We start from the raw sequence: 15,054 nt of genomic DNA on the forward strand, positions 1-15,054 counted from the left end.
AGATTTGATGGAGAAACTTCTTTCAGATTGCGTCTATTTTGCGGGGGTTCCAAAGTTACTGGAGACCCCAAAAATGTACCCCAGGATTCAGGTTAGATTCCCGGCTACATTGAAGTGCAGTGCTCCGGGCAAAACCCTACCATGAAAAGCGTTCTTGCGATTCACCACTAGGAGGTCCTGCTTCAGCACAGACCAGAAAAGGTAAAGAAGACACAGGGAGGAAAAGGGTACCTGAAACAGTCAAGTGGTCCCTTATATAACAGGAGGGGCTGCCCAGTTCTTGCCCCGGTCACCCTTACTCTGGTATAGGGGTTATGGGATGCTGCAGTCATTTATAAAACTGAAAGGGTTTTATTAAGATAAGGCTGAGCAGGTTTTTATTCAAATAAAGCTTTGCTGGTTTATTTCAGGCATACGCTATAGTGCTATACACCTCAGCCCTTATCCATCTCCCCTCTCCCTCCCGATATAAGTACATTGTGTGTCATTATTACAATTCTGTATGTAGAACTTATTTTATTGTGTAAATAATTAAACGTTAAGTTTTAATTGCCCAGGAGTGCGCTTGAAAATGAGCTTCTAGTTTGTAGGCGTAGGTACTAATACGCTCTCGCTTCCCAGCTGTTGTGAGTTATTTTATTAAAATAAGAAGTTTATTTATTGAGTGTCAGAGATATGGTTAGTTGGGAAAAAACACAGTTACAGTTTTCACTCTATCTCCCACACCAAATAGACTTAGCACATTTTAATAAAGAAGAGTATAAAAGTATATTTTATGAAGCAGCAGTGTTTTAAAATATGTTTAAACTTTATACAATACATCCGGCAGGGTCTTTTGTCCTGCAAGACTCAGAGGGGGGCTTTTGGCTAATAGAGTGTGGAGCCATCCAGTCTATGCCTAGGTCCCTTGATCAAAGTCACACATATTGTCAGTGGTGTGAAATCCCTCTGCACAGGATAGCTGATTAAGTGTCCCAAATCCTGTGATGAAATACTGGTCATTCTGGCCAGTTGTCACTTTTCCTAGACTTAGAGGCACCCAGCCTGCAGGGGGCCTTGAATAGTAAATGAGCAAGATGGAGCTTTGTGCACATGCTCTCTCACTGTTCTGAAGCCATAGGTGCCAGCTTTCCCAAACCTGGCATAGTGTGTGAGTGCTTGGACATGAAATTCCCACGACATGGGTTGGAGGACAAGCTGTGGGACTGCCTGTCCCAAAGTGTATAAGACAGCTAGTCACCATCCCAGAAGTCTCTCTGTTGTTGTTCTCTCTTTTGTGTTCCTATGTGGTTCTATGTGTTCCCAAGTGATTCCAGAAGTCCATTTTGCCATATGGGCAAGAATGGGTCTGACCGGACCCAGAGACGCCTTGCGGAGATTGCAAGGTAAAAGGCTGCAGGACTTTTTAAACCGGAATATTTTCTAAGTCCCCACTTCAGCACTGGACTGTTTTAAAGACTTTGGGGTTCATGCAGTAAGCGGCGTAAAAATGCATTCGCCATTTAAGGAATTCAGCATGTTTTTGGCGAGTTAAACTGTCTGTATGCTGTAAGGGGCGAATCCCTGGCGAATGAATGCGCCACCACCATTTGATGAAATGGCGTGTAACCGGTGGCGGGACGGCTGCCTGGCGAGAAACTGCCGAGAAGCCGTCCCCTGGTGAGTTGTGTTTGCAGCAGAGAGAGATCCGCTGCTCTCTCGGCGCAAACATCAGCACAATAAAAATTATTTTTAAAACAACTTTTATTCATAGTGTACATGTGCAGGGGGTCTCCGGAGATTAACCGCATTGGTTTCAGGTCGGGGGACCCCCTGCTCCCCGAGTTACAGCCCCCTTTATGAGGTGCCGGTATCCCTCTGCATTAAAGGTCCCGATCACGTGACCGCGGCATGTAAACAAAGCAGAGGGATACCGGCACCCCATAAAGGGGGCTGTATCTCGGGAAGCAGGGGGTCCCGGACCTAAAACAAAAACGTTTCTGCTCCGGAGACCCTCTGCACATCTACACTATGAGTAAAACACACATATCAATAAAGACTCGTTCCTTACCTTACAGGGTATCTGCTACGGTAGCGAAGCAGCATGAATATTTATTTAATAATACTGTACAGTGAGCAGGGGGTCCCCCGAGCTGAACCGCATCACTTTGTGGACCAGGGACCCCCTGCTTCCCGAGTTGCAGGCCCTGGTATGTGTGATCGGATGGGCAGTGTCGCCGCCATGTTTATAGCGCCCCATAGGCTACGTGCCCGCAACAAACATGGCGTCCACACTGTAACCGATGCCCCAAACCGGGGCCTGTAACTCGGGAAGCAGGGGGTCTCTGAGCCACAAATAAATGCGGTTCAGCTCAGGGGCCCCCCTGCTCCCGCACAATATTATTAAAATACATTAATGCTGCTTCATTACCATAGCGGATAGCCGCTAAGGTAATGAAGGGGTTAACGCATAATAGCATGTTTATTGGGGACAAATGCCCCCAATAAACATAGCAGCAATACACAACATACAATACAGTAATGGGCAACATTACTATTATTCACAAATGGATAATAGTGCAGTTGTCCAATTAAAATACATACACAACAATAAAGACATTAAATACATATAGCACTCACCCATGTGTGGCTGCCACGATGAAGGCCATCCTCATCTTCATCATGCCCATGCACCATCCGCTTCTGCAAAACAGACACAAGAATTAAAACATCCAATGTAATGTCCCCTAACCCCTTAATCACCATAGCGGTTATTAACCGCTACAGTCATTAAGGGGTTAAGCCACCATCACCCACATACCCTCCCCCACTAACCCCCCCAACCACCCTCACCCACTACCCACAGGGGAGTCCTACCAAATACCCTTGGGGCCAATACCCCCTCCCCCAGCACATACAGTACATTAATGTGCCAAATAACTATTATTCTCATAGGGATAATACATTATTTGGCCATTATTAAACACATTAAATACCGTAATAAAGTAAAGAAAATTCTACTAACCTCATCAATAAGAAGGCTCCGTCGCCAGCATCATCCTTGGGGTCCGTTGCCAAAATAATAAATAGCCAATACATCTCAATTACATTAACATACCAAGGAACCCCTTAATCACCTTTTCGGGTACTAACCTCAATGGTAATAAAGGGGTGAAGCCATCCTGCAATGGCAACACCACTTATGCATAACATCCTCAATGAATTAAAAACCAATTTCCTACACAAATCTCAAGTAATCATTCAATCTGAAGCCTCAAATGCCACTTAAAACATTGCTTTTACAGTGTATACATGTAGCATAACATGTAAACTACATGTACACGCTGCAAATCAATGTTAACAATACAGTAATCCAACTCAAATAGCCTGACATCACAAGAAGTATATTATGTCAGCAAATAAAGTCACCATCAATGAATTAACAGACATGAATTACATCCCTAAACAATTAAAATACCATCCATACCAATTACACAATTAACTATAGCTATCGTAACAGAGAACAAGTTCAAAACATACAAAAAAGGACACCAACAATTACAATATACTATAGCAAGCCTCTCCATAACCTACAGTACAGCATAAAGCCGAAAACTTACATCTCTCTAATAATAAAATACATTTAACACACATCTATGCATAGCAGCATAGTCACAATCATTTACAATACAGAAAATCAAGCTCTAACAACACTATCATTTCTTACCCTGTATGTATATATCTCTCTAGACATACATACATACATACATACAGTGGCAAGAAATGATATGCATAAAAAAAAATGAAGACATGAAAAAGCAAAAAAAAACACATTAACATTAAATACATTTCTTTATTTAACTTACCATTACTTGCCCCCACTGACTCCCGTTGATCAGCTTACTCACGAACAAGAACCCATAAAATAAAAAACCATAAAATAATAAACATTAAAATAATAAAACACGACAATCCAGGGGTCTTCTAGTTGTAATCCATCTTCATCTGTATTCTTCTACCTTCTTCCGGGGTCTTCTTGCCGTCCGGTGCCACGCCCTGGTCTTCTTTCTTCAGAGGAGGTCCTTCCTCCTCGGCGTCTGGCTTCAAAATGAGACGACATTCTTTACTTTATTACGGTATTTAATGTGTTTAATAATGGCCAAATAATGTATTATCCCTATGAGAATAATAGTTATTTGGCACATTAATGTACTGTATGTGCTGGGGGAGGGGGTATTGGCCCCAAGGGTATTTGGTAGGACTCCCCTGTGGGTAGTGGGTGAGGGTGGTTGGGGGGGTTAGTGGGGGAGGGTATGTGGGTGATGGTGGCTTAACCCCTTAATGACTGTAGCGGTTAATAACCGCTATGGTGATTAAGGGGTTAGGGGACATTACATTGGATGTTTTAATTCTTGTCTCTGTTTTGCAGAAGCGGATGGTGCATGGGCATGATGAAGATGAGGATGGCCTTCATCATGGCAGCCGCACATGGGTGGGTGCTATATGTATATAATGTCTTTATTGTTGTATATGTATTTTAAATAGACAACTGCACTATTATCCATTTGTGGATAATAGTCATTGTGCCCATTACTATACTGTATGTTAGGGGGGTATAGGTGTTGTTGGGGTCATATATATATATATATATATATATATATATATATATATATATATATAAATATATATATATATATATATATATATTTATATATATATATATATTTATTTAGTTAGTGTGGGGCTGGTGTGTGTATTTTTTATTATTGTGGGTAGTGGGGGTGGGTGAAGGGGGTATTAACCGCTACGGTCGTGAAGGGGTTAAGTGCACCCGCAACCCCCCCGCAAGCCCTAAACAAACAACAAGGGCCAAATACCCCCTTCACCCACCCCCGCTACCCACAATAAACCTGGCACGGCTCTTTAACCCCCTCATTGCCTTAGCGGTTAACCGCTAAGGTAATGAAGTGGGCTTTAAATGCATTTTTCCTGCCTCGGATGCATGCCGGGGGGCCCGGTGCTGATATTAATGGTATCAGCTCTGGAGACCCCCGGCATCAATCCCAGCCAGGAAAAAGGCCTGATTTTTTCTAAGTGCCGATCCACCACTCATTCGCTGCCTCTGAGCAGCAACTTGCCAACTTTTTCTTGCGTGGCTGATCCGCCAGCGAAACGGTATTCTAGAGAGGCGAATAGCTCCGCTTAGCTACTCGCCGCTACTAGAATACAGGGTGGCTGAAAAAGTTTGATTTTTTGGCGAAAAGTGCCTTCTCGCCCCGCCACCGGCGAGAAAAAAAAAAACGCCACCAAACTGGCGTTTTTTTTGAATCTCGCCACTTTCTCGCCCGTTACTGAATACGGTTTGACTTTTTTGGCGGAAAAGTGGCGAGAAGTGCCTTTTTGCCGCTTACTGCATGAACCCCTTTATTTCAATTAGGAAAGTCAGTTTGTCAACCCCAGACCCCCTGTAAGTGTATCTTCTTCTGCCTATTGTAATTCAATGTGTGTTTTCCTGTTTCTCCGGAATAAATGACAATTTATTTTACTTATTGGCTTTGCTCGGTGATATGATCCCGGTTTCAAATGTGTAAGTACCTGGTCTCCTGTGACATGGCTAAATGTATTTTTAGAGACCTTAAGCAGAAGTGGGGTTAACACAATATTTTTGTCATATATCATGCCACCCATGCAACTCCTATCCGCTGGGAACTGTTCTGATTTCCAGATGCCCCCTGCTGCCAGAAAGCAGGATCCAAGCTCCAAAGGGCATCAATAATTTATATGCGGATTAAAAATGCATTAACAGGTTAATTAGAGTCAATATATTATGAATTTGAGTCAGAGTCCCTATTAGGCAAGGGATTGTTCCTTGTTTTATCAGTAAAGGCGGATATGCTGTTTGAGAGCAGAGGAGATGATTTTTACCCAATGGCATCAGTTGAAATGTATGGTTCACTAGACACATTTTAATCTCCTATAGACACGGTGCTAGAAGCAGTCTTGTTATGTTAGCTCTAAATATACGCATACTTGTGCAAAAATAATGGTCCATAAGACAGCTTGCTATGTATAAATATGATTTATATACAGTATGTGTAAAGAAAGCTAGAAAAATGTATAAATGTTTATAAATATTGTTAGTACATCACCAATTCCCATTTTGCACCACTGCACTCCTAACAGCTGGCATGTTTCAGCGACATATTTATTGTATATTTGTGTCTGAAGTCACTATGAGATGACCTGGTCAAAAGCAACCAATAAAATAAAACTGAAAGAGGATGGATAGAAAATGTATATAAATGTCAACTTGTCATATACGTATGTGATCAAAATTGGTAGTGGTACTAGTGGGCGCTTTTATTACATCAGTGAGAGTGTCTATTATTATTTCTAGGACGAAGTCACCCTTACCAGAGAGGGAGGTGCGTCAGCGGGCACGACTGCGCAGAAAAAGTTGCAAAGGCTGGACTGGGCTAAAAAATCTTTATTTAAGCATGGATTAAAAAACACACGAGGAGGGGAAACAGACCCCTGTGCCTCTGAGGCGCCTTTGCAACTTTTTCTGCGCAGTCGTGCCCGCTGACTCGCCTCCCTCTCTGGTCAAGGTGACTTCGTCCTGTCTCTGCACACAGCGAGGAGCACACTCACCCGGATGAAAACGAACTTATGTGAGTACTTTATTTGCATTACTCATGTGGGAGCTTCACCCAGGTTCACTGGTTCATATAGATGCTGGATTTATGTTAGGGGTTTGGGTGGGTCTTAGGACTTCCCTCAGACAACCCTTCTTATCCTTGCCAGACCGTGTTCCAACTAGGGATTAATCCACACAGCTCCTCACAACAATTTATTACTACAACATGTGATCCAGATGCAGTTAGTTATTTATTTCTACAAGTGGAATTTATGCTCTGTAGCACTAGTTAATTGAGGGGACCTCACCTCAATACTCCTTTATTATTATTTCTACATATTTTTATTGGACAAAGTGGCTTTAAAGTTGTTCTTGCAGGGATACTGGCGCCTCTTACTTGCATTGCCACCTACCATTCCAACAGTGCCTCTATTACAGTAAATATGGGTAATAATCTGAATATGTAAGCCCAACTGTCATTTCTTACAGTAGATAAGTGCACTGTAACACATATGTTATGGGGTCCTCAATATCGCATGAATTTTCACTTTTTTCACTTTACTCTTTGCCCATCCTCCTCGGTTTATTGAAATTGTACTTTTAATGTTGATTTCTGCATTCTGCAATACTACTTAGCAGCAAAACATGACCATGGATTTTTCTGTGTTTTAGGGAAAGAACACTTAAGAGGCTCTGCTAAACATGAAACCTGCGATTAGAATGAAAAATAAAATGTTTTGAGTTAATGGTACCACTGCTAGAAAAGGGATCCTTAAATATTTGCTTTCAGATTAACTTTGATTAAAGGTATAATGGATACGAGGCATTGTGATTACAGCATTTGAAGTTAAAAAAAAAACAGAAGCCAATGTCCACTTTTAAAAAAAATAAAAATCAGTGAGCTTTGAGGGTTATTGACTAATATATTTCATTTTAATAGGAGTACTTAATTCTATCAATTATATTCAGTTGAAGTCCATGAGGCTGCTAATGAAAAAAATTAGTAAGACTGAAGACTAAATCAGTGAGAAATGTCTGTAAGACCCAGTCCAGCTTTTTTAAATGAAGTAATTTATGGCACCTGCCTGTGCTTCTGGAAATACTAGATTGTAAACTCTATGGGTCAGACATTCTTGAAGCTTACATTGCACATGTAACCCCTATAATGTCCAGGCCAGGAGCCTGAGTCCACCATCCATTAGTACACCATAGTCAGACCCACCAGACAAAAACCAGACGAGACTTGTATGTATGATTGTATATATATATATGCAAATACAACTGTATATATATATAGATATATGTTAAACCCCCCCCCCCCCCCATACCCTCCTTGTGATGGTAACTAATGTAATATAGGGAGTTACAAGTAAACAGCATGATAGGCTCCACCCTGTGATGACAGATAGTGGGGATATAAGAGCCCCCCTGTTTATTGTGTTTTAGTTAGGGACAGTGCCCAACATGGACAGAAGGTATATGCAGTTCCCAGAGAAGGAATGCAGATACACCAGAGAGAAAGTCTTAGACTGGGGCCATAGAAGGGGAAGCAGGGCTGGATCGCGCTGACGCTGAGGCTCGCCTGCTGAAATCTGCGCGATTTATTGCCCATGCAGTCGAGCCAGCGGATGCGATCGGAGGCGGGGGGAGACTGAGGGAGGCGGGGCAGTGACGTCAACGGCACGGCGCTGACGTCACGGCGCCGTGACGTTGACGCTGCTCCGCGCTGATTGGATCTTTTCAGCCGACAGCGCTCTGAAAAACAGCTTGGCTGTCGGCTGAAAAATCCAGCGCCTCAGCACGCCTGCGGACGCTCGCGTGAGCCCCCTCTCAAGGCATCCTCATTGAGGATGCAGGGGCTCAGCGCTGAGCATCCGCATGGCTCAGTGCGGCCTGTCCTTCTATGGACTCGGTCTTAGGCTTTGGTCCCGCTGCGTCCGTCGGGGCGCGCGGCCGCGTGCGCGCTACTCACCGTGTGATGGTGCCCTCCCGAGCAGGTCCCAGTCCCTCCTCCCTGCACGGCTCACTACACGCTGTGACGCGTCAGCCGCCAGGGGATGCAAGAGAATTGTAATCCAAAGCGGCGACGCGTCACGTGGTGTGGCTGTGAGCCAATGAGGAGAGGAGGAGGGGAGGCTTCGGGGAGCGGGGAGGAGAGGGAAAGCAGCTCCAGCACCAAGGGAACCCCCCTGCTCCCTCCCATAGACTCTTTCCTCATAGCCTGCAGTATCAGCAGATGCACGGGGGGGAGGGAACCCCTGGCAATGAGGAGGGGAGGCTTCGGGGAGCAGGGAGGCTGCGGGGAGAGGGGAAGCGGGGGAGGGAACCCCTGGCACACAGTGTGATGGCCCCGCCCCCCGGCGTCATTGCCGCACCCACCCGACCCGTTTTGGCCACGCCCCCCGCTCCAGCTCCCGCTCCCTACAGACCGCAGATAGCGGTCAAGTGCCTCTCCACGCGCCGCCTGTCTGCAGTGCGGGCGCGTGGTCTGAGGCAGCAGGGCCTTAACCTTAGGGGTCTGGCAGTTTCCTGCACGGAATAGCAGGTCCACATGGACAGTGCTAAACAAGCGAAACAAGGGGTGCATGGTTCAATATAATTAGTTATCTCAGTAACTAGTGTATGTATCTCCCAGGAGTGTTGAGAGCGCACCCTGGGAAGAACTATGTTAAGAGTTATAGCAGTATCGATGAAACAAGGTACAACCATGTCAATCTTATTGTATATGGAAATGAAGTGTTCCCATATCTGGGAACATGAATAAAGATTGAAGTTGCATTATAAAAACTCCTGGCCCCATTTTTCCGTCGCACAGCCGACCACATCCAGCACCTTGGGACAAGGTTAAACTATGCTAATGTTAAACACACCACTACACCGATGTAGCCTCCTTTGGATGCAGGCAGGCAGGGTTACATTTATGCCCAACGTGGGACTGGGTAATTAAGAGGGAGAATATTTTTCTGTTTAGCTCATTTTGGTGAGTTTGTATTATATGGACTGTATTATAGTGTGCGTTTTTGTCAAAATGGAAGCTTAAAATGGCGGAGGTCGATGATAGGCACCTGAGTTCTCCCACCCAAACAAAATGTCATCCTGACAAGGAATATGTGGGATTGTGGCATAAGAAACTGGACATTTTCAAAATAACGGTGAACAACGACCTTGTGGTAATGAATTATGTGACCTTTGGAAAAAAAGGACGCTGTAAGTGAGTGATGCCACCTATACAGGGGCCAGAAATGTGAAAAGCTGAAGGGTAATAATTTTCTGGATCAGAAAAAGTCAATTACATTGTCTTTAATGAAAAAGAGTTGAGGCGTAAACTGTCATCAACCAGTTGGTAATGTGCAACGCTGTGAGCAACCAGCAAAGTAACAATGAACTATTGGGATATGGAGGCTGTGAATTGCAATACATGTACCCCATTGTGAGGAGCCTTTGAGGGGTAGCATCATGGTGGGCCCAAATTCCCTGCTACAAGGAATGTTTGCTTGATATCAGAGGGACTGAGGTTCCCGCCAAGTGACCAGGACTGAGTTTTCCCATCAAGAAAAGTGAAAACTGTTGCCAGCATACTAGGATGCAACAAATTGGAGTCCATGCAGAATGGAGTGAATATGTAGCTATACCCCTCAGACTCTCCAACGACCGTTCGATATAAAGAGGACGAATCAGTGTGCATCGGGGTTTGTTAGGTGAGGGACCAATGTCTCTAGCCATCCCATCACGTGTGGCATAGCTGGATGGACTTAAATCACACCCAGGCATGTGAGATTTTTCTTGCAGATACCTTTCCAGACTGGGGCCAGTGCTGGAGAATTATTGCTGAAACTTACATTGCTGGAGATTTGTATACGATACAGTATGCTGGTTGTAGCCACCCTTGCATCCGCGGCTGCAGCAGTAAAATATTACCGTATCCCTGGTGGGGTCCTGATCGTGTCCATCATTGAAAGAGACTATATGCATGTCATGTGGAGCCCCGTTGGTGAGCTAACCCCGTATACCCAGTGCCAAGGATGCGGGACCCAATATCGACAGCCTATCGCCACCCCTGGGACAGTGGTGGAAACAGACCAGGGGTTGAAGGAGGAGTCTGGAACCTGAGGAGCTGGGCCGGCTAGGAAAATTGCAGGGATCGATGCAGGGCAGTGGTGCGCTAGTTGTCTCTATTTCAGGCTGTCACTAGCTGTCTCTGTGTACATCACTCATACTGACCACTAGCTGTCTCTCTGTGGCTCTCTTAGACTGTCACTAGCTGTCTCTCTCAGAGTCTCAGACTGTGACTAGCTGTCTCTGTGTGCATCTTTCAGACAGACAATTGCTCTCAAGATTCTATTCGGTTCTTTTCTTATCCAAACCCATATCTCTTGTCATGTGTTGTCAAGCAAATCAGGGACAGTGTCTCTTGTTCCTTGTCGCACCATGTGATAGATGGAGCAGATTAATTCTGTATTGTCCACAGCATACATATATATTTGTAGCATGGGCTACACATAGATACAAATGGTAGCACCATATACTGTAAGTCATACTGTATATTCTCTTTAGATCAAAGCAGCCTTGTGGGCAAACCTGTATGCAAGTTTAGTGAAGTGAAACTGTGAGCTGGGAGTTTACAAACCCACTCTTAAAAAACCCCATAAAATACAGATTATGTAAAGTGGTTTTTAATTCTTTCCATTATTTTTACATAGCTCTCGCAGAATTCTGTGCAAAGCAGAGCAACAAAGGAACAAGTCCCTGAACATTCATCTTAGTAGCTGTATAACAGATATAACTTTACCTAAGGTGACCCACATCACATAATTAACATAATTCAAATTTCTGTGATATACCGCCAGGATGTGTGCCAGCAAGAGTTACTAATGTATCATTTCATTCAGTTAACTGTTATGTTGTCTTGCAGGATATGCAGATGTTACTCAATGCTTCTCGGTGCCCTAGCTTGGCTTAATATAATTGTTCAGGTCATACTGTATTAAAACTGACACCAATAATTCAAGAGAGATAAACAGTACCTATTATAATTATTACTTATTCCTATATAGTTCAACACTTAATACAGGCAACTATACGCACTAAAAAGAAATGCCATTAACTAGGAAAGTAAACAGAAGGAATGTGGAATCATTGCTCCCAAAAGATCTTTCATTCTTATTGTATAATTGAAGCTACATCCTGTAGGAATCAATCAAACCCTTACCATGGTAAAAACAAATAACTTATGGGGTTCTCCAGCTTCCAGCAATTATAACTAGATGTTTCTATTCAGTCCACGTCTTTTTTGACAGAGAAACCTTGTGTAATATTTTTACTTCTGTAACGGGTCTTCCCCCACCCCATCTCATATTGGGCCTCCTCAGGGAACTCTCACTCTGGTTACAGGGATTTTGGTGGTGCATATCTGCTGGTAACAGGAGGGCCTGGGTCTCCCGCGATGTCATGGGAGATAACAGGACAGGCTTCTGGGGCTGTGCCCGAATTCTTCTTAATGGTGCAGCGCCTCCATCTTGTGCAGCCCCCAGGTGTGGGGGGTGGAGTATCTGCAAAAGAGTTATCTCCCTCTCCTCCCAATATACTCCACTCTCAGGCAGGAGGTAAAACAAAAGGGGGTTCTTTATTGTCCAGATCAGTAGCAGTATATGCACAGCCACACAGCACTCCTCAAAAGGGTGTTCACCACCAGGATGATTTCTAGACACACTCCTTGTACAATATACAGTAAGAGCTGTCCCTTTCTCTTCCCTTACTCCTTTGTGGAGCAAGAGAACATATCTCCCCTAAGGGAGAGCCTTCAGCTTACCAGAGCCCTGGCAGCTTAATTAGAACCCACCATCCTCTTTCTGAACTGCAGAGGAACCACCTCTCTCAAAGCTAGAAAGGAACACACAAAAACAGGAAAGGGTAATCCCTTTAGTACAGATCCAGTAGTCCCACCCCTGTGCCCTTGACTGACACCAGGCATGAGCACTACCTTCTCTGACCAACTGAATCACAGTGGTTGGGTCAAACCCATTTTAACTCCTGCCAAAACTGCCCTTACCAGGGATTATTGCACAGGAGGAGGACAGACTAATAGCCCAAGCCTACCAGGGCTATACTTCTGTGACAGTAACATGTAAGCGTGTGTGTGTGAGCTCACACACTGTCACACTGCCCCCCCCCCCTGGCAGGTTCCTCTCCAATGTGACTGTGATGGACATGAGAGCAGTCAATAATAATGACTGTGGAAGAGGAGGGACTATGTGGGACAGGAGTCTTAAAGGAAAAGCAGCCATGTTAAATTAGATCTGCGCAGACCAGAGCACAGCAGCTTTGTTCAAGGTCTGCAGAGAGAGTGCACATGGTGACAGGAGCTGAGAGCTACAGTTCAAGAGTGGAAAAGAGATCATGCGCCGTTTGGGGGGACCCTCAACGGCTATAAAGACACAGTGGTACCGAAGAACTTGTTGAAGAACAGGCCTGAAACAGGCTCAGTACAACACAAGCTCCCACGGTGTGCCGGCACCATCATAAGCCAACATACCAGGATTGGGTGGCTACTACACCACTGACTCACACCTGCTCAGCGCTATTTGCAGATTGTGTTGTATATGTGTACAGCGTATAGTGATCCTCTCCTGAGTGTATAGTAAGTGTATACAGGCATACCCCGGTTTAAGGACACTCACTTTAAGTACACTCGCGAGTAAGGACATAATCGCCCAATAGGCAAATGGCAGCTCACGCATGCGCCTGTCAGCACGTCCTGAACAGCAATACCAGCTCCCTATCTGTACCGAAGCTGTGCGCAAGCGGGGAGACTATAGAGCCTGCTACACATGCGTTATTTATATCAGTTATATGATGATTGCCGTACAGTACATGCATCGATAAGTGGGAAAAAGGGAGTGCTTCACTTTAAGTACATTTTCATTTTACATACATGCTCCGGGCCCATTGAGTACGTTAATGCTTGTAGTAAACTAAGTAAATTACCCATATTGTGTTTGTATTATTCCTGCCTTCTGACTGTAGGCCACGTGTGGCCCAGTTATTAACAAGGGACTCAGACCCCAGCCTCTGCGATAGTTTTAAGTTGAGAGCTGAAAGTAGAGGTGTTACAAATACTAGTAGCTGTATTGTTTACAGAGAAAAGTGAATTAATGAAAGTTTCGGCACTATGGGCCGGGAGTCATCAAGGAGCGATCAATGGCAGATACCACCAATGTGAGCGCGATACCACGGATTGCGCTTTGATGACTCCTGTCTAGAGTCTCTTATTCTGTAAACTATGATACAGCCAATCCAGCGCCATCACACAGAAAAATCCATTGAAGTCATTGGGATTTTACGGATCCTGTGCTTTCATTTACAGAGCTTTCAAGTGCTTCCTAGACCACACAGATCTACCTTCATATACAGATGTCGAAGAACTTATTGTCTGCAGAGCCACGGAGGAAAGCCGCAGCTCCGGAGATAGTGCTGCCACAACATCGCTGCGCGGGGTCCATGCTTCCGGATCATGGCAGCGATAATCCTCCAATACTGGGCAGTCGTGGTCATGGCCTCTCGTGCCAAACACAATGTCTTGCTACATCTCTATCAACAAAACCATGTTTTACATGTGCACTAACTGTACTAGAGATGTGTAAATATCTTAAAATATGCTTCGTGACATTATTTGCAAATTTGGCGTTTTCACAGTACTTAAAATGTTTGCCAATTTGGACAGAATGTCGACGTATATTCACTAGAATTTTGCATAAATTGCTGTATATAAAATATTTTAATTAACGGTTGTCTAATTTTGTATTTGCAAACTGTTATCATTTTGATGCAAAAAAAAGAGCAATTTTCTCCTGCCTCGCAAACTTTAGGAAAACATTTTGTACATCTGTTTTGTACATGTACATCTATCATGTAACTCCTGATTCAGCTTTGGAGTTCCTGGGGCCAGGCACGCAAAGGGTTAAAAGTATTTTCACTGTATGCTCTTTCAAAGATGTATACTAATATCAATAAAATGCATATGATATTAATATTCAAATGTTTGTACATTTTATGCCAGTTTAAAACCCAACATGACTTCATCATTTGACTCACAGCAACAGCCATGCACATTTGGTGGAAGGTGTAAAGTAGGGACAGGTGAAGTTTTCACCAAGGATCTAGAGCACCGTGGATTGGTGAGTTCCTTCCAGGTGTGGATTTCCACAGATCAGTCCCAAAAGGCTGTTTTTATTTGATTTTTTTCCATGCCAGATTCTGGTTTCGTACATATTCCAGAAACAGAACTAATTTACAAGGGTCTCAAGTTCTATATATATATTCCCTCAAACTTCCCTCCAGATAACATAAAGAGAGAAACCTGCTATAAAAAGAAGCACAGCTTAGATTCCTGGGAGATATGCAAAGTATAATTAAATGACTTCACATCCCCCACTTCCTCA

The 15,054-nt window shown here is 44.0% G+C and overlaps 1 protein-coding gene across 4 annotated transcripts in view; it reads right to left on the reverse strand.

Annotated features, from left to right (window-relative positions):
* Positions 1 to 15,054, reverse strand: part of PDE1B (phosphodiesterase 1B) — a 262,573-nt gene that overhangs the window by 166,557 nt on the left and 80,962 nt on the right. The window lies entirely within an intron of this gene.

Source organism: Ascaphus truei, chromosome 3 (genome assembly GCF_040206685.1).
Source record: "Ascaphus truei isolate aAscTru1 chromosome 3, aAscTru1.hap1, whole genome shotgun sequence".
Classification (NCBI taxonomy): domain Eukaryota; kingdom Metazoa; phylum Chordata; class Amphibia; order Anura; family Ascaphidae; genus Ascaphus; species Ascaphus truei.